Source organism: Lissotriton helveticus, chromosome 5_1 (assembly GCF_964261635.1).
Source record: "Lissotriton helveticus chromosome 5_1, aLisHel1.1, whole genome shotgun sequence".
Lineage (NCBI taxonomy): Eukaryota > Metazoa > Chordata > Amphibia > Caudata > Salamandridae > Lissotriton > Lissotriton helveticus.
The window spans coordinates 1916883535-1916903657 of NC_136065.1; the positions used below are offsets into that span (position 1 = coordinate 1916883535).

Below are 20123 nucleotides of genomic sequence, written 5' to 3' on the forward strand. Positions count from 1 at the left end.
GGCAGTGATAAACCAGAGGGTGACAGTGATGAACCAGAGGGTGACAGTGGTGAACCAGAGGGTGGCAGTGGTGAACCAGAGGGTGGCAGTGATGAACCAGAGGGTGGCAGTGGTGAACCAGAGGGTGGCAGTGATGAACCAGAGGGTGGCAGTGATGAACCAGAGGGTGGCGCTGCTAAACTGCCCGGAAGGCCTATGGGTGTGATCCACTGCGCTGCTCAGCTGCCCAGGGGTTGTGAGCCCACGCGTTACTGAACTGCCCCGGGGCCCAGTGGGTGTGAGCCCCCGTGCTGCTGAACTGCCCCGGAGCCCTCTCAGTGTGAAAATCATTCGTGCTCAATTGCCTGGGAGCCCTCTGGGTGTGAGCACACATTGTGCTAAGTGTCCCCCTGCCCCCAGTACATATATACCCGGACCGCACAGCACCATTATGCTCTTGCACCATGAAGTCTGGTGCCTGGATGCTCCTGATCCGTGTAGGTGGTACCACCGTCTGGTGCAGTCAAAATGTAAAGTCATAACTTGCTACACAGCACCAATAAACATGTGTCCCCCTGGCACCGGTATGCGCATGTACCAGGCGTGGAGCACCCGCATGCCACTGCACCCTACTGCCCAGCGCCAGCATATGCCTGTACGGGGCAATTTAGTATGAGATGGGACATTGTCCAGCATCAGCAGCTGCATGCGCCTGAACCCACTGAGCAGGATCAGAATGGCTTTGTACCAACGCGCGCAGCAGAGCTATCTTGGACATCTGAAGGATTCTGGGGTCCTGTGCCAAATGTATTTTTGCATCCATGAGTTTCCAGAGCGCCATCCCCATGTAGCTCCTGTGACCAGGGGGCTGCTTTCTCCTCATCTGCTGCTCTGCTCGGTCTCTGACCCTTTATAAACAAGATGCATGTGAACTCGCATAAAAACCTGCCCGTTTGGCCCCATCCACCACACACTAGCAGTATGAAACGTCTTCCCGCCCGTCCCCACTATAATGGCCAGCTCACTCAAGGGACCTCGGTGCCTTTTGGCGCGCTGGCAAAGTTACAGGCCACGTGGTCACATATTTGTGCAACTGGCACAAAAATCCGCGAGTTCGCGGGAAAATTCGCGAACTCGCAGACTTTTTTTGCAATTTCGCACGAATTCGCGGACCGCGAATTCGCAAATTTCCCCCATACTTACATTCTAGATTGTTAACTTTGCATTCAGGAACTTTTAGTCTTATTCAGCTCAGTAAAAAACCTGGACTACAAGTAACAGGACGCAAAGAAAATCCTGGACTGGAGCAGTTAGTCAGGCACAGCTTTTAGAGACTTGGCAGCTATGTTAGTTCATCACCGCAGCACCAAAAAGTTGCATCTGAGTTGCGCATGACTGTCCTTCAACACAACATTTCTCAGGCAAGGAGAACGGGTCACGTGGCAAGTCACTCAATGAGTTCTCAGCCTAACAAACATATCAACAGATACAGTCACACAGCTCCAGCCCACCTCCCAGCACCGGATATATGGGATAGAGACCACTATTGTCTCAGGCACACAGTACCAGCACCTCTCACCCGAACCCCAAACACCCCTTTCACCCTTACCGTCCCGGAGGTGGCTGTGGGAAGGTGAGGCCTCTGCGGAGGGCTTCTTTAAGTGAGTGTGGAAGAAGGGCTCTCTCCAGGAGAGTGCAAGGCTTTAAGTGGGATGAAAAAACTGGGGGGGTCTCTTAAAGGGGCGTGGTCAATGTCATTGAGGGTGTGGCTTAAAAGCACATAAGCTAAAAATCTGTGTTTAGCACAGTGTGCTGCCTGACTTGTATTTTGCTGTTCCTGTCATTGCGCCTAGATATATGATACAAGTCAGATCATACCTACAAGTCACAACTAATGGCTTTGTCAATGGTTGCTAGTTGCACAAGATAAATAAGCAGCAACTATGTGGCTTGTATATAATATTGAAAAAACTTTCACTTAAAGCCCTGGTGACACCACAACAATGTTGCTGCTCCTGAGTTTCAAAAAGAGAAGGGAAATCCAGAGAGAAAATGACTCTCTTTAAAGGATTTCCCTTCCTCTACAACTCTCACCACGCACACATGGATGTCACTGTTGTCACTGCAGTCCGCGAAATAAAATGGACCGCCTGTGCCAGGGCACAGAACAGAGCCTGATAGAGACCCGTTTCGAGGCCCCCTGAAAAAAACTGCAGGTGCTTAGACCCGGCCCACTTAAAGCCCTGTAGGAGAGGGCACCGAGGGAAGTAAACAGAGGCACTAGGCCGGGGTGACATCACAGTCCGTCCTGGAACTGGGTTGTTGCCCAGCAACAAGTGAAAAGAGGGGTGCCGTCTGGAATGTGTGCAACCCCTTTAATCCCCCACGTGCTGCACCAGAGCTTCTCAAACAGAAGCACAACTGCCCCCCTCCCTTGATTCAGCTTAACGTCCCTGTAACCTCAGCCCACACAACACACAGGAGGTTGTTTTCACGATTTGGTGCTGCAGATAAATAATGGTCCTGAAGAGTATGCGAGACCCTCAAAGAACTAGAATGTCCAGAACAGCCTGAAAAACAAGCATTTGCAATGCAATATGACTCACATTTACGCGAGACCTATTGCATTGCAAAACGGAAGTGCGGGTGGGAGGGCAGGGGTGCGAGAAGACACAGACAGCGGGAGTGAGGGGTGTGAGAAGGCACTGAAAACTGGACTGCGGGGAGGTGAAAGAGGGCACAGGCAAAGGAGTGCGGCTGGGTGAGGGGGAGAGAAGGCAAAAAAATAGTGCTCTAAATAACTCATCCTTACAGTGTAACACTCGAAGTAAAGGGGTCAATAGCCATGGGAGGGTACACATGATGACATGGCATAATAAGGCGGGACTAACAGGCCTCATAATCGATCAGAAGACAGAATTTATGAAGGACAAACATAGAAGCCAATGAAAAATATGGGTGGAGAGTGAGGGAAACTCCCATACTCCACTACTGCATGCCTCGCAGGGCGGGCAGCGCATGCACGCAGCCACTAAAGCTCGACCTAAAAAGCAATGCTAAATCAAAATAAAGCAGAAAGTAGGCCTAGGCCCATTTCATTTTTGTAACCCATGACTCTCGTTTAGCAAAAGAGACCAAAAATAAGTCTTGAACCAATCAGGATCCTTCACCCTCTAGAACACCCCTGAGTGAACCTTAAACTTTCAGATTTACCGAGCACTTGAGCCCAAGATAACCATGTATAAAAACCAAAGGTGAGCTTCTCAGGGGAGGAGGGCGGGTCACATGTAAATCTATGAAAGCTTCCAATACTGGAGAACTACAGTTACAGGTAAGTAACTTGTTTTCTTACTCCAGTATTGGAACTTTCATAGATTCACATGCTTGAATCAGAGTAGGTGGCAGTCCGTAGCACATTTTATTCTGTGTCTACATGAACAAATGCAAGAGTGTGCTTTAAATTGTCAATCTGTGGGGAAGAACAGTTTTGCCTGAAAAAACCATAGCCCCCCAACTGAAAAATACTCCATTCTTCACATCTACAATTCTAAACACCATAAAGAATAAACACCTATGTGGGTAACCACCATTTTATAAACCTCTACACAATGAGAAATGCATATAAAATCAAACGTGCACATGCTTACGGTATAAAGGAAGGAGGGATGAAGGATGAGCTCACCGTCATTGGAAAAGGTTCCTCAGCACCGCCTGTCCTACTGCCACATCATTGTTAGCTGCTGCATCCAAACAGTAATGCCTGGTGAAGGGGCGTGTACTCTTCCAGGTAGCAGCCCTGCATATCTGGATAGGTACTCCAGCAAACAATGCAGTGGATGGGGATATTGCTCTCGTTGAGTGATCACGCGCCCGTGCTCCCAGAGGTTTTCCTGCTGCTTGATAGCAATACTGGATTGCACTCGAGATCCATCAAGCAATCCTCGTTTGGAAAGAGGATAGCCCTTTCTGGGCGCACTGAAGGACACAAATAGCTGAGACGATTTGCAAAAAGCTTTTGTTCTTTGCAGATAAAATTTTACACACCGCTGGATATCCAGAGAATGAAGAGCCCTTTCTGCTGCAGTAGTTGTAGAGGGAAGAATGTCTTGAGGATAAGAGGTTCATTCAAATGAAAGTCTGAAGGTACTTTGGGGATAAACTTTGGAGTAGTACGAAGGACTATTCGATCCTCTCTAAACTGCAGAAACGGTTCCTGTATGATCAGGGCCGGAATCGCCCCAACTCTCCTGGCCAATTTCACCGCCAGAAGAAGAGCCACCTTCCAAGAAAGGAACTAAAGGTCCGCCTTATGAATGGGTTCAAAGGGATGTTTCATGAGTTGTGATAATACTATATTAAGCTGCCAGAGAGGTGGCGGAGGCTTAACCTGAGGAAAAGTATGAAAAAATCCTGTCATGAACTGATTTATGATTCTCTCCGACCAAAACAATGGTCCTGAGGACGTCCTCCTGAAGCGAGATATAGCAGCTAGATGGACTTTAATTGACGCATGTGCTAATTTAGATTTTGCTAATAGTAGAATGTAGGAAGGAACTCATGAGACATGGATCTTAGAGGATGAACATTAGAATCCCGGCACCATATACAGAATCTCTTCCATTTCATCCTGTACGTCTTATTCTTACTCTGTGCCCTGGCATTTGAAAGAATATCCCTGCATTTCTAGATGTTGAAATTCACAGTGTTTAGGAGCCATGCTGATAAGCGTAGAGACTAGAGATCTGGATGTAGCACTTGTCCCTGCGACATCATCAGATGAGATGGAATGGGCTAAAGGAGATTAGGTTGTGTCTCCGAAAGAAGGAGGAGCTCTGTGAACCAATGTTGTCTGAGCCACCATCAGGATCAGGTTCATCCTGTATGGCTCAGTCTTGATCTTCATGAGCATTCGTGGTAAGAGGGGAATCGGAGGAAAGGCGTAGGCAAAGACGCCTGACCATGCCATCAAAAATGCATTCCCCCCAGGACCCCGGTTGGTGATGCCAACTTACAAAGAACCAGCATTCCTTGTTCTGAGCTGTCGCATGGAGGTCCACTGTTGGTTTGCCCCATATTAGAAAAATGCTGTCTAGGGTTTCCTGATGGATCCCCCACTCATGGCAGGTTGACTTGAGTTTGCTTAATGTGTCTGCCTTGACATTTTAGTCCGCCGGAAGGTGTTCTGCCTTCAGCGAGATTCCATTCTGCACAGCCCATCTCCAGATGCTCCGGGCCTCCTGTGACAGGGGGAAGGACCTCATGCCGCCCTGCTTGTTGAGATAATGCATTGCTGTTGTGTTGTCTATCCTCATAAGTACAGTTGAGTTCCTTATCCTCTGCAGAAATGCCAGCAATGCTAATCTCACTGCTCTGAGCTCCAGCACATTGATGTGAAGTTACTGGTCTTGACTCTGCCAAAGCCCACTGACCAGGAGGTCTTAAAGGAAGGCTCCCCAACCTTCCAGGGAAGCATCAGTGGTGATCACCTGTGGAGCCAGCATGGTGAGAAAAGAAAGACTGACAGAAATATTTTGACGTCGGGTCCACCAAGACACGGCCTGGGTCATACCTGGCGTGACTGTAATGACATCCTCAAAGGAACCTACTGCTTGAGGCCATTGCTGATCCAGCTTCTCCTGCAATAGACGCATCCTTAACCGGCAGAAGGGGATGAGAGGGATGCATGATGACATTGTCCCCAGGAGTGACTTGTAGAGGAGTACTGAAAGTGACTTTCTTTTTGCAAATGCTTGGGACAGAGAAATTACTCTCTTTTGTCTCTAGAGAGAAGGAAACACCTTTTTTATTGTGGTGTCCAGAATTGCCCCTAAGAAAGTATTGTTCTTGGAGGGGTGTAGAGATGACTTTTCCTTGTTCAGAGTCAGGCCTAAATCGGCAAATAGTCGTGTACATGCCACAGTGGATAACCGAACAGCTGCCTGTGAAGGTGCTTTGATTAACCAATCGTCCAGGTACGGAAACACCTGATGTCTTTGATTACTCAGAAAAGCTGCTACTGGAGCCAGACATTTGGTGAAAATTCTTGGGGCCGACTTGAGGTCAAATGGCAGTACCTTGAACAGGTAATGGCTTCCGGCTACGACAAATCGAAGGTACTTCCTGTGGGTGGGATGGATTGGTATGTGAAAATATGCATCTTGCAAGTCTAAGATGGTCATATGCTCTCCTGGGTTTAGGAGCAACAGAATGTCCTGAAGGAAGACCATGCGGAAGGACTGCTTTTTGAGATAAGTGTTTAGAGAACGGATGCTATTGACGTAAATTCCTGCGAACCAGAAAGAAACAGGAATAAAATCCCTTCCCTCTCTGGGAGTTTGGCACCGGTTCTCTTGCTCTTTTTTGGAGCAGTGTAAGAATCTCCAAACACATGAGATGTATGTGTTTTACTTCTTGCCGTCCTGGTGGAGTATAAGGAAGGATATAGAGAAACACCAATGTATGTCCAGCTCGTATTAGATTGAGGACCCATTGGTCCATGGTTATTTGTAGCCTCTGATGAAGGTGAAAGGAAATTTGCCCTCCTAGGGGAGCATCTGGAAAGGTGGGAATAAAAATAGCCGGAGCCTGAAGCTCGTCATTGACGTTATGAGGTGTCCTTTCCCTGACAACCCGCTCTTCCTCTAGGGACAGATTTAGAATACGCCCCTGACTGTTGCTGTCGTTAAACGTACTGTTGACGGTACGGCTGGGAAGATGTAGCATATGAGGGGTATCTATACTGTTGAAATCCTCCCCTGTGGGGTGGAAGGCCCCTTTCTCCTCCTCTAAAGGGCACTTTCCGATACTGGAGCGTCCCTAGAGCCTTCGCTGTGTCAGTATCTTTTTCGATATCTTGTAGCGCATCGTCGATGTACTTCTCAAATAAAGCCTCCCCATTAAATGGAAGGTCTAGGATCTTATTTTGGACCTCCGGTCTAAATGAAGAACCTCGGAGCCATCCTTGACGGCGTAATACTACTGCACCCCCCACCAATCTGAAAGCCGTAGTTGCGATGTCCATTGCACAATCTATCACTACTGCAGAAGCGCTCTCTCCCTCTTGCAGAATTTTCTTCATTTCTGCTTTGCTCTCTTCTGGAAGCTGATCCATATACGGAGCAAGGTCACACCACATCTGTCTGTCCTATCTACCCAATATGGCAAGGGCATTAGCTGCTCTGACCAACAGAGCTGACATTGACGGATAATGCTTACCGGCGTTATCTAGGCACCTGCCTTCTCTATCAGGAAGTGTGGTAATGGGTGCCGATGAGTTTTTGGATTTTCGCTGAGCTGCCTGGGAAATAACTGAATCTGGTTTGAGATGGTCCACCAAACAGGCTGGAGCATCCTCTGGGGCCTTGTATTTCTTTTCCAACCTGTATAGTACTGGTGTCACTGTCACTGGTGTTTTCATGACTTTGAGTCCTTCCTCCCATACATGACATATACTCGGAATAGCCCTCACTGATTTCCTATAGGGATCCTCAAAATCATATAAGGAACAGTCCGTTTGGGTAGCCAGCATAGGCAGATCCAATCTTTTTGCAGCTCTCTCTAACAAGTTATGAAAACCACCAATATCCTCTGGTGGTGAGTCAACAGGCACCGGAGAAGGAGAAGAAGGCGTGGGAATGAGGTAGTCGTCCCATTCTCTATTTGGATATCTAAGCTCTATTTCCTCCTGATCATAATCCGTAGTACTCGGATCTTGCTGAGCGATTGATGGAGGTGATCTCTGTAAGGGTTCCTCCAGCTCAGCTTGACCCCTCTTTGGAGTAGACAGGATAGAGCGTGGATGAGGAACTACTGATGGTATTTCCTGAGGTACAGGAGTAGGTGGAAATCTCTTCCTGTAGTCAGCCAACATGAACGGTAGGTCTGTTAATAAAGAAGACGGCATGCAAATTACCTCCTCCTGATAATCCTGATGGTATTGTTCTTTAGGAATATAGCCTTGATATTTACTGTATCCTTCTTCAAAATCATCCTCCTGACACTTAACGTGCAGCTGGGACGGGCCACTCGCATAGCCATATGGCGCATTATCTTCTTCCTCAGAATCCTGCTCTTCCAACAGGTGAGATGGCAAAAGAGGTGTAACCTTGCTAGGTGATGTAATTTCAGGGGTAATTCGCCTTGTTCTCATCTTCTCTGTTCTGTCCAGTGTTTTTTCCCTCGTCAACAAGCCCGTCAACGAGATTGCTGACGAGATCGCTGACAACACTGTTGACGAAGCTGCAGCTGTCAGCGGGGATTTGGAAACCATCGGCGATGGTCTAACCGCTGTCTAAGTCATCGTTACCATCGTAGTTATTGTCGTCGTCGACCCTGCCATCGGCGAACCCGTTGTCACTGTCATCGACATCGTCATCGATGATACTAGCATCGATATCATAGTCGACAGTGACAAAACCTTCATCGACGGAGTCCCCAACTCCGCCGTCGATCCTAACTTTTTCTTTGGCAACAGGGGAACTTCAATCTTCGTCGTCGACAACAGAGGTGGTCTCTTCATCGATGACAGATGTGGTTTCTTCGTCGATGGTACAGTCGACGAAGTAGTTTTCGTCTACGTCTTTACTTCAGGAGGCACTGAAGAGGGTTTTTTGAAGGAGTGCCTGACCTGAGGGGGTGTCTTAGGCGGCTCTGAACTTGCCTTTCTAGATTGTTTATCCCCTGAAGCATGTCCATTCCTCTCCTTTGCATGTTTTTGAGGAGATTTTGAGGGGCTGCGCCCGTGAGACACATGAGAGTTATTTTTAAGGGCTTTTTCTGGACGCTCCCCAGATGAATGGGCATGAGGTGATCTCCTCTCATGGGACCTCCTGGATGAGGAAGAAGAGGATGCCTCATCACTGTCCTCCCTAGAAATCACTTCTTTTCTGGCTTTGAGTGTCAGAAGCCATATCAGACGGCGTCCCTCACGATCCCTTAAGGTTTTACTTGAAAAGGTACGATAAACCTTGCAATACTTTGCCTGATGGTCTGGATATAGGCAATAAATATGGTCCTTGTGAGGGTCATCAGTTTAAAGCCTTTTCTTGGCGCAGGTAGCACAGGCTCGAAATATACCTTTTTTCTCCTTTCCTGACATATTTGTGCCTGAGTGATGACAAACCAGTATTGAAGATAGATACTGTAGATGTAAATGTTGAAAAGAAGTCAAGAATTCTGTCCGAATTCACTTATAATAAAAGAAAACTGAGCAGAGCTCAGAGGAGAGTCCCTAGCAGAACGTGCGGTAGAAAATCTGAAGGTCTAACGTTCTCTCAGGGGTGTTCTAGAGGGTGAAGGGTCCTGATTGGTTCAAAGATTATTTTTAGTCTCTTTTACAAAACGAGAGTTATGGTTACAAAACTGAAATTGGCCTAGGCCTACTTTCTGCTTTGTATTGATTTAGCATTGCTATTTTGATGTACCGGGGACTCCCATCTCGATAACGGGGAATGATTCAGACATGTGAATCTAGGAAAGTTCCAATACTGGAGTAAATGATCATTATATCATGTAGGATGCATATCACAGGAGGAATGTGTGGCATCCTGGTCATGCAGCTCGTTGCCAGGTTGCCACATGCATTAGAATGCTCTGTAGAGATTCTGTAGATGTAATGTTTAGAGTATCCAGGCAGTTGATCTTAGACCTGACTATTAGCAACAGCTTGTCCTGTGGATGGGATCCTATATCATAATAAATACTTATTTCACCCAATAATTACCTTTGGACTTCTTTACATTGGCGACGGGACGGGATTTATGAAGAATAGAAGAAAGGAGAAAGGATCTCAACAAGGATATAAGGATATCTCCTTTACCTCATTTTGAAACTTACAAAAGGTACTGTTGTTTTAAATTTTCAACTTTGAATAAATACTTATTTCACCCAATAATTACCTTTGGACTTCTTTACAGAATGATGTTTGAAATTATGATATAGTTCTAAATTAATGAAAATTCTCAACACATAAAATATTTTTAAAAATCAACTACATTTTGGTATACAGTTTATTGATTAATTCAGCTATAAATTGATTGAGCCCTTGGGCCTATTCAATCTGTAAATCTTGGGACTGGCCAGTTGGTTTACTGCCAGCAAGATTTTCATTTCTCACTGGTGCAGTTAAGACAGGCACACACCAAGCATGTGGACTGATATAAATCTTTAATACCTCTTAGATTATTTGTATGAGTGCATCCATTGGTTCGTTTCTTTTTTAATGGACTGTCATTTGGAACCTACAGAGTGGGTCAGTGGAATTCTTAAAAAGAATGTATGGGTTATTTGGAACTCCACATATATTCATTAGGTGACATGGTGCAAGCTGTTCAGAAACAGATATTACAAGCCTCCGATATTTCTTCAATTTCAAAGTTTGAGCATTGCTACTGCAGCATTAAGTCATCATATTTTTCACAAAAAATGTGGGAATTCTGTGTGATATAATGGGTTAGACCTCGTCCTGGGAGTTGAATTATTGGATACAAGAGCAATTTAGGGCACCTTGTCCATGAAGGTCTAGCAAAATAACACAGCTATAAAAACAAAGAAATAAAAACAGACTTCGACAGAAACAGTGTCATACAGACCTCTGATGGTATGATTCGGCAAAGGCTGTTGGAGTCTAAAATCACAGAACATTTTGGAAGATCTTAGCAATGTCAGTTACTGTATTCCACAGGAACAGTGGCTAGTGTATCTAAGCAACCTATAATTCAGGATAAGGTACAAACTTGTTTGTGTACTAGCATACCCAGAAATACTTGCAATGGAAATTCTTTCCTCAACAGTAAGCAAATCAAAAGGTATAAACGCTTGTAAAGATTCTCTGATGCGATGAGATCAGATCACATTCCTGTATCAGTTTTAAAATCTAATCCTAACAGTTGGGGAAAGATCTTAGCGGCAGCTCTTTCGTGATGGAAAGTTTCAATTCTATCAAGGACATGGTGGCGAGGATTATGCTTTTTTTGCTTTGCCAGAATTATAAAATTTAACTAATCATCTTTCACATGAACCTTAAGGAAAGGAAGAAATAACAACAGTGAAAGTCTAGCCAATTGCGGCGCAGGGCACATTACAAAGTCCTTCCTTTCCGTCTACTCTCACTCTTTCTTCCTGCGATGCTAAGCACTTCATCCTTGACAGTTATTCCTGTTTAAAAGATTCACTATCTATGAAAACAAGAGAGGTGTACCTCCACACAATTTGATCAACAACGGGGGGCCCTGATAATTAACAGCATCGTTATCATCAAATACTTAAGGTAAGGTGTCTAGTTCATTAGTTAACATCATTTGATCTTGTAGTGAGGAAAAAGTGCCAGATCTCCAATCTACGGGTGAGATAATCCTCACCTTTGTGTCATTAACAAAATTAAAACTTTCTGTCACGAAAGCTAGGAAATGTTGTATTATATGTCAGGACTAGAAGCGAGGATAATGCTAGTTTAAAGCACTCTCGCCATTTCAATGGCTTGAAGTAAAATTCATTGAAGGTGGATTTGGAGGACCAGTTGGCCTCATTAACAATATCTACCAATCGAGCACCCAACTTGAAGGCTATAGAGGCATTGTGCCCCATGCCGAATGTGCCTCAAAAATGCAAATATCAATACCTGCTTTTTGAACCACCCATCTGACCCAGTGGGCAATGGCATGCGAGGAGTTCACCTTGAACTGCTAGTTTAAAGAAATTAGTAGCTGTCTCTCCCCTGGAGATCTCAGTTCCTCCGTCATAGCCTAATATGCCTGATGCATGTTGCAATGTATAATTTGTGATTGCCGTCAAATGCAGGGTAGAGGATACCATCATAGAGTGTGTCTCTGTCCATCTAGATATGTGAAAGATACCCAGATACTAGAGTGAATACCCTACTTGTAATATCTTGAGTATGAACATCAGAGAGATCAAGCAAAGTAGCATAGCCAGTTTACCTAATAATTTCTTTGTCAAGAAGCATTTATTGCCTTGCCAACAGAAAAAAAGGATTAAGAACCCTATTAACATCCCAGAGGGATGTGTATCTGGGTTCAGGGGAGGCGGATACCTCTAATTAACTTCTGCACCAACAAAAGTTCCCCCACAGGGAGGCTATCTATGTAGTCAAGACCTACTGCGATAGCTGATCGGAAGAAGGTTACTGACTTGTAAGCCATACCTTTAGATGCCACCTCAGAAACAAAATTCAAGACTCTACAACAACTGTCCCTAAGGAATCCAAGTCCCCCTGAATGTGCCAACCCAGCCATTGAGCACAGGATGACTTTCACTGTCTGACCGTGGAGGATAGCCAGGCTTTCATCATGAGAGATTTAGTTTGTTCCGAAAGGCCTGCTACTTGCCATCATTGCCGGTAATCCTCCATGCCATAAATCGTAGGATGCCTTTACCACCAGCTGTGGGGATTCCATAGCAAAAAGAGGGGTAGAGGGATTGGAAAATCCCAAGAAAGTTCAATCAGAACAGGATACTTGAGATGTCCAGGAGAGTGTTGATAGGACCAAGTATGCCTTTTGTCACCTCACTTGCCTGGAGATGCAGGTTATCATTAAGAATGAGGGACATGCATGCCTCTTCTTGATCCAATCCTGGAGGAAGGCATCCACTGCTGCCATTGGGTCATTTCTCTAGCTGAAGAACCTATCAAATTGATGGTCCAACTTGGAGGCAAATAGATCTGCTGTGAAGTGCTTCCACCAGTGAGTCAACTCTTTGAATATCTGGGGGTCCAGTTACCACATGCTTATGTCCTGCAGGTGTCTTGAGTGCCATTCAACTACGTTGTCTGAAGAACCGGGGAGATGTTCAGCCTTGACCCTGCCCTGTGGGCAAGACAGAAGTCACAGATTCCCAGGCCAGGTCTGAGAGGGCCTTTGACTTTGGAACCCCCAGGACACTGATATAGCGCCCTGCCGATACGTTGCCCATCTTCAGCAGCACACAGCATTGGACTTTGCCCAGCATTGAAATGCAAAGGATCTGGCCAGAAGTTCCTGGCAATTTATGTGGAGCTTCTATTCTTAAGAATATCAACTCCTCCTGTGGCTAATTCCCTAAAGTGGATGTCCCAGCCCGTCCTGCTGGTGTCTGACTCGATTATCAGATCTGGATTGGAACCAAAGACGGCAAGACCATTCCAGGACTCCAAGTACGTTTACCAACACTGCATTTTCTTCCTGGCTTCCTGTGAGAGGGTCATCGATTCTGCATGGGTAAGACTCCTCCTGAAGTGGAATGCCTTCAGCCACTGTAGGGCCCGACATTATATAGGCCCCAGGAAGATGTCCTGAATCGATGATGAGAGAAGGCATACCGCTTTAGTGATTTGGAGGGAGGTTGTTGATTTTGCTAGCTTTTTTTGGCAGCATTTGTCTAAAAAATGTCAGTCTCTGGGTAGGCGTTCTAAGAGAGAGACTGCATACTGCATCATGAGGATATTGTTGAGATAGACTAAAATGCATATGCCCATGACCCTCTGGTGCCCTATTGCTGATGTGAGCACCTTGGTGAAACACCAGGGTGCTGATGACAGGAAAAAAAGCAGCATCGTGAACACAAACACTTGTCCTCTCCACTGAAATTGTAAACATCTGTGGTAGGGACCGCAGATCGTAATCAAGAGGTAGGCATCCTTGAAGCCTAGCCATCCCAACCAGTTCCAAGGGCGAAGGATATCTCTGAAGAGGTGGACACCCTCCATCTTGAAGTGGTTAAATTTCAACCACTGGTTGAACTCCTTGTGATTGATGACCGGGCAATGGCCACCATCCATTCCTCCACACGGAACCGGCTGCCAGAGACAACCTTTTGGATGTAGGACTGATGGGGATATGGCCCCTTTCGCTAGAAGCACAAAGACTCCCTGATCTGAGGCAGGTGTTTTGTTCCAGGGAGGCTATGGGATGTGGTTTTTGGGGCTGGAAAGGGCAGCCACATAATTCTATCTGAAAGTTCTTGGTGGTTTGTAGCATCCAGGCGTCTGATGTAAGCGCATCAGTTATGCACAAAGTGCGCCATCTGCACCCAACTCCTACGCGAGGGAAAAGGGTTGGGCTTAATGTTAGTGGTTCCATGGATGTTGTGTCCTTTGGGGCAGCCTCTTGATCCCACATTGACGTGGCCATCCCACGGAGGGGATGAAACCTCTGAATCGAGTTTTGTCTTGCCAGTGACCTCTTCTGAAGCCCTGATCTATGACGGAGGGTGGCAGGGAGGTAGAAGCCCCCCGTCACGGCTGGCCCCAGCGAAAACCTTGGGGTTAAAGATCCATTTAACAGAGGCCTGGGCCTTGTCAAGGGAGTAGAACTTAACGACAAATTTTCCTAGCTCTTTTATAAATGGATTGTCGAACAGGTCTCCTCGTGCCACTGCCCTTGCCTTGGAAGTTGTCTATGTCTATGTAGACCATTTCTAGGTGCCGACTGTTACTACAAAGAGTGTCCTGGCGCTAATGCAGAAAGAGAAATCAGAGGGCAGTAGTAGCGGAAGGCTTAAGCACTATAACAGAGCCAGGTATTACGTTTTTCCCGAAACACAGGTGCAGCCTTGATGCATCTGAGTGTCAACGGAAGTTTGTTCCACAGAGAGGGGCCCAGGAAGGAAAGAAATCTGCACCTGACCTACCTTCCTGGCCCGCAAGACAGCGATTTACAGACAAAGGTTTCTCTGGGGGGTTTAGAACTATAGGCTGCCCAGGAGGTTGAGGAACTGAAAGTTCAGTAAGCTCCACCCTCGCGAGGAGAGGTCTCTGACAGCTTTGTGCAAGGTCTTATCATAGGGAGCCAGGCCAAAGGAGACCGCTCTGTGATGGACGCATCTACTGCATCACAGAAATAATCATCCAGGGGAAGGTATTGTACGTCCTCCTCTTCCAGGAAGGAAACATTATGTACCACCATGGTTAATGTAATAAGAGGCACTGGAGTGACCAGTTATGATATTTAGCCTGGAAGGGCCCAAGAGACGAGCTCGAAGAAGACTATTATTAATCTGTTCTCAATTAAAAAAAATAAGTAGCCTGGGTCAGTGTCTCATGTGCACACCTCAGTGCTTAAGCCAAAAATATTCAATAAATGTACCATTCAGACCCCAGGACAGGGTGCCTGACTACAGGCCAGGCGAGTATCAGCAAGCTCCGCAATCGGCATAGTGCTCCTTTGAAGTCCAACTCAGCTGGCTTGCATCGATCGCAAAGATAGAGAAACGCACATTTGGCTGAGAATGCTCGCAACCCCCTCTGCCGTTCGGAGGACCTGTTTACACCAGTGGCCCCATGGAGCCAAATCACCAGCTGTCACCCACGTATGGAGCGGCAACCACTCCAGCGGAATAGTAAACCTACAGGGAATAAAAGCATACAGAACAATAACACCATCAATATATTAAAGAGTAAAAAAACATGCAGAGAACGGGAAAAACGTAATTGAAGGGATGAGGAGCAGCAAAGAAAGAAGGAGAGCAGATAGAGAGGAAGGGCTGTGTAATGTGCAATGCACTTCCATTGGCTGGACTATCACTGTTGTTTTCTTCCTTTCCCTAAGGTTCACAGGAAAGGAGTTGGTTAAATGTTATAATCTTGGCTGCTGTAAAAATATAAAAGAGGAGAAAGAAAGCGTAATCCCCGCCTCCGGTTCTAAATTGCAAATTGAGGGGCTGACTTAGATGTTGGCTTGACCGCGACGCAGAGGCCTTTTGGGGGGGGTTTCCCGCCCTCCAACCTGTTGGTCCGCCCGCCCTATTTAGATGTTGGCTAGAAATGAGACAGAATACCACTGCAGTCCTGCTGACTCCGCCAGGACTTCGCTCACCGCCCCTAAGGTGGGATGGGGTGCAGCAAGCAGCGGCAGGATTCCAGCCAGGAAGCCCACCCTCCATATTTGGATCTGGGTTGTCGCTAAAGGAATTCTGGCAGGAATCCCTCCTACTTTGAGTCAGTTAGGCCTCCTGCACCCTACATGGCGTGAGCCTGCATTACTTCCTGCTGGTTTTGCCAACAATCTTCTGTTACTAAAAGATATGTAAGAGAGGGGTGAGGGATAGGTTACTGCCACAGGAATAAAAGAAAACACATGGAGGCTTAATGCAGACAGTAATGTACGTAAGAGGAAGTTAGAAAATACAGAAGGCCTTTATGCATACTATTTGTTAAAAGTAAAAAATTATAAACATGACTTACCAGCACCAGCAGAAATGGCTGCCGAGAGGCTGTGGCATCAACTTCACCCTGGCCATGGAGGCCCTCTTCCTCCTCTTGGTTCTCGTCATTTGAAAGATGGAAATATAAGGAACGCACTGACCAGTACTTAGCAGTACTCTCTAATTGAAGAACCTTCACAGGCAAACACATCTGCTGCCTGACTAACCATTCGCTTTCCTCCGTTCACCCACCCTAAAAATAGAATAGTTCCATGGCTTACACATTGTTTCTTACAAATGATACGGCTCCTCCACTCACGTCATACATTTTTGCTATTTGGTCACTCTGAAAGTTAAAGGAAAAAAATCAGAGATGGAGACTGTATAATCAGCAGAGTCACTGACGTCATGGAGGAAAGCTAATACCTCTGATATGAGATATCCCGAACATCAGCCTAAGCATACCTGACTCACCATGAAACAGAATCCAGGCAGTGTAGTTCATTTGATGTCCACTCCCCTCCCAATCATCCAGTCTTATATCCTCACTGTCAGACAGATATGCCCCACTACTACTCTCTGGACCACACACACTCCCCAAAGTGCATACTGAAACCCTACTGTATTACAATGGATAGAGGGAACCAGGTGGGAGACTATCTAGACCTCTCAGTCTCCATTTTAGAAGACCTGGAAGTTGTAGTGCGTTGCAAGTTTGTTTCCACCATAAAATGCAGTAAGTACAGCATGTTAAGGTCAAACGGGGAAGTGCATTTTAGGGATGTGATGTCCACAAAGTTGTTTGAATTCGGGGAACATCATACTTTATGAAGAAGTACAAAGTTCTTTGACTTTGTCGAAGGTTTAGTTTCACATAAACTGACACATTCCATGCAGGACGAGGTCTTGCCCAACACAAGTTGCACGTTAGGCAGGCGGTAATTATGTTCCGCCACCTTCTCTCTCAGCAGTCTTACCCGTAAGTGGCAGCGGCTGAAACAACATACCCACCAGTCAATAGTTGTGTAATCAGCTAACACTGTTTCTCAAAATGCTGCCCTGAGACATGTTGCAGTGGGTAATTGATAGGTACATTGTGACACTGAAAACTACCAGAAATGTCTGCCCTGAGGTGCACCCAGTACCCTGCATGGCTATGGTACATTCCGGTTGCAATGGAGGATCCTATTCACACCTGCACCTTTTAACATTTTTACCAACATTTCAAATTGCCAAACTAATATAATATGCAAAGTTGAGTTGTTTAGAACTATGTAACTTTGCACACCCCTCATGGTGAAAACTTCCCAACTTCATTAAATTGGAAAGATTGACACATTTACAAAACTTTGCTGATGAAAAAAACCCTATTACAGCACTTGGCCTAACAGAAGGAGAGGAGACAAAGAAGTAAATAGGGCAAACAGCTCTCGACAAACTAAGAACAAAAACATGACAGTGTTTGGACTCGTGTGCTCCTACAAATTAGGCACTACAGGCACATAGGTTAGAAAGGTATACTAGGAAACATTTTTGAGGACCCACATTGATCATGTTTGCAGGATAGGGCTGAATCAGGAAGTTCTCCAAAGATTTGTTCCCAATCAATTGAAAGCTTTAACAAAAAAACAAAAAAAACTTTTTGGCGGATGGTTGTCTATTGAGAACTATACCACCTCTTTTAGGTCTAGCCACACATGTGCATTATGGAAAGTCCAGCACTCTGCTTTAGCATCTGCATGCATACTTGTATTTTAGTACATGCAAATTCGGGCCCCATCGTGAGGTGTGACTCCTATACAGCAGTGGAGTAGCAACATCAGGAGGGAGGCAGCGTAGCGCCCCACTAGTGACAGGTCAAATCAAATCAAAGTAAGCTTTATTCGATTTTTCAGGTAAAATCATAAAAGCACTACAAAGACATTTATACATACAACAACATTTAAAATGACGTGTCCATAATCGATACAAAATAGGTGCTTACTTGATCATTAAAAACATTTCATAAAATTCATAATAAAACCATAAAATACAAGCATTTCATTAGTAACAAACAGCAATGTACCACACGAAGATAATTTAATACAAAGATTTTCTGTACATTATTACCATTTTTAAAAAACATGAGACGGCGTGAATGGTATGTTCTCCTTCTAACTGTAACATTTTTTGATATGCTGGTCTACATTTTCGTAACCCCCATCGTTTTAATAACGGCATCAAGAATTGTTTTCTCGGGTTCGTATATAGTTTACAAAAAAACATAATATGAATGTTAGACTGCACCGAGGTGTTATCACAAGAACATATTAGTTTGTTAGAGGAACAATCATTAACATTAGGTAGGGTGACCATGCGAAAAAAGAAGCCCAGACGCATGCGGGTCAATAGCATTCGAAGATATGGGCTCTGTACCAGGACCAGGTAAGTTTGCAAACCCTCAGTTGGTGTAATTTCCTGGTAATTTAATACTGTACGCCTTAATTTTTCGCTATTCCATCTGGCAATTTCTAGATGGGTGGTTATCATTTTTTTCAGAGCTGATCTTGATAGCCCCTCCAGAGTTGTAGGGTTATCAAAATACTCAGGATGGCCTAGATCGGTAAATGTGGATCTCACATAAGATAACCATTTATCATTAGCTGCCCCATCTAGGGCTAGACAGTCTTCAATAAGGTCTCTATTGAAACTGGCTTCGTGTGTAACCCATACTTTATGCCAGAGCAAAATGGGGGACATCTTAATGATATCCTTGAGATATGTAAATCCTACTTCGATGTGTGACGTGTACGTGGAGGTACTTTTGGCCACTCCCAAAAGATAGCAGATAAATTGATTTTCGCAGCTCTGTAGGGAGTGGTCTTTCTCAGTTCCCCATATGCCGGCACCATAGGTAGCCGTAGAAACGCATTTAGCCCGATAGATCTGGATCAGCTCCTTAACAGGCTTACCGCCAGTTTTATCGGAAAAAACACGCAGGGCGCCCATGGTGCGGCTATAAGCCAGCTTCCTAGCGGCTATCGCTGCCTGCCAGCGACACCGTCTGTCAAACAAAACACCTAGATAACAGAATGTATCCGTTGTTGCAATTTTTTGGTTATCTAAGAATATGGTACAAGGAATTCTATTAATCTTCCGGGTACAGGGCATCGGGAATGTTTTCGAGATGTTGACTCTGAGGCCTCTATCCCTCATGTAACACGTGAAATTATTTACCGCCCTTTGTAAACCAACTTTAGTCTGGGACATTATAGCCGCATCATCGGCATATAATAAAATTGGAACCGGTGAGCCCTTAACAGATGGGTAATCATTAGGTAGGGTTGAAAGGTGCTGTCCAATTGAGTTAATATAGTATGTGAAAAGCAGCGGGGCCAGTATACAGCCTTGTCTCACCCCTCTAGTAATCGGGAATTTCTCAGTACATTCCCCCTGTTTACCATACCTAACTCTTGCCCCTGCATCTTTATAGAGCTCTTTAATGAAAGTAATGATGCGGTTGTCAATACCCAATTCACCCAGTGTTGCCCACAAAAAATCATGATCGACACAATCAAACGCGGAGCTAAGATCAATGAAAGTTATAAAAAGAGCTCCGCGTTTGACGTGAGTGTACTTGGAGACAAGGAGGGACAAATTTAGGCACTGTTCAATTGTCCCTATTCCTTTTCTGAACCCGTACTGTAGGTGGGAAACTACATTATGGTCTTCCTCCCAGAGTTGCAATCTCTTTAAAATTATTCTTCCAGCCACCTTCATTAGGCTGTCCAAAAGGGATATCGGCCTATAGCAGGTAGGGTCGTCCCTATTACCTTTTTTACATATAGGGACCACAATGGCGTCAGTCCAGGTATCGATGAACCCACTCTGGTTTCCCTTATTTAAAACATTTGTGAGCAAGGGAGCCCAAAAGTCCGGCTCTGCTTTATAAACATCCACCGGCATACAGTCTGGTCCTGGGGCTTTGCCTGATGCACTTTCCCTGATGGCGTCATGAACTTCCTCGA

The 20123-nt window shown here is 45.4% G+C and overlaps 1 long non-coding RNA gene across 2 annotated transcripts in view; it reads left to right on the plus strand.

Annotated features, from left to right (window-relative positions):
- The window catches only part of LOC144756019 (uncharacterized), a 96100-nt gene that overhangs the window by 25458 nt on the left and 50519 nt on the right, over positions 1-20123 (plus strand). The window contains exon 4 of one of the 2 annotated variants that reach the window (XR_013595005.1): positions 9749-9809. The exons of the other annotated variant lie outside the window; for it this stretch is intronic. This is a non-coding gene — a long non-coding RNA (uncharacterized LOC144756019). Of the gene's footprint in view, positions 1-9748; positions 9810-20123 lie in introns of those variants that run through there. 2 annotated transcript variants of the gene reach the window in all.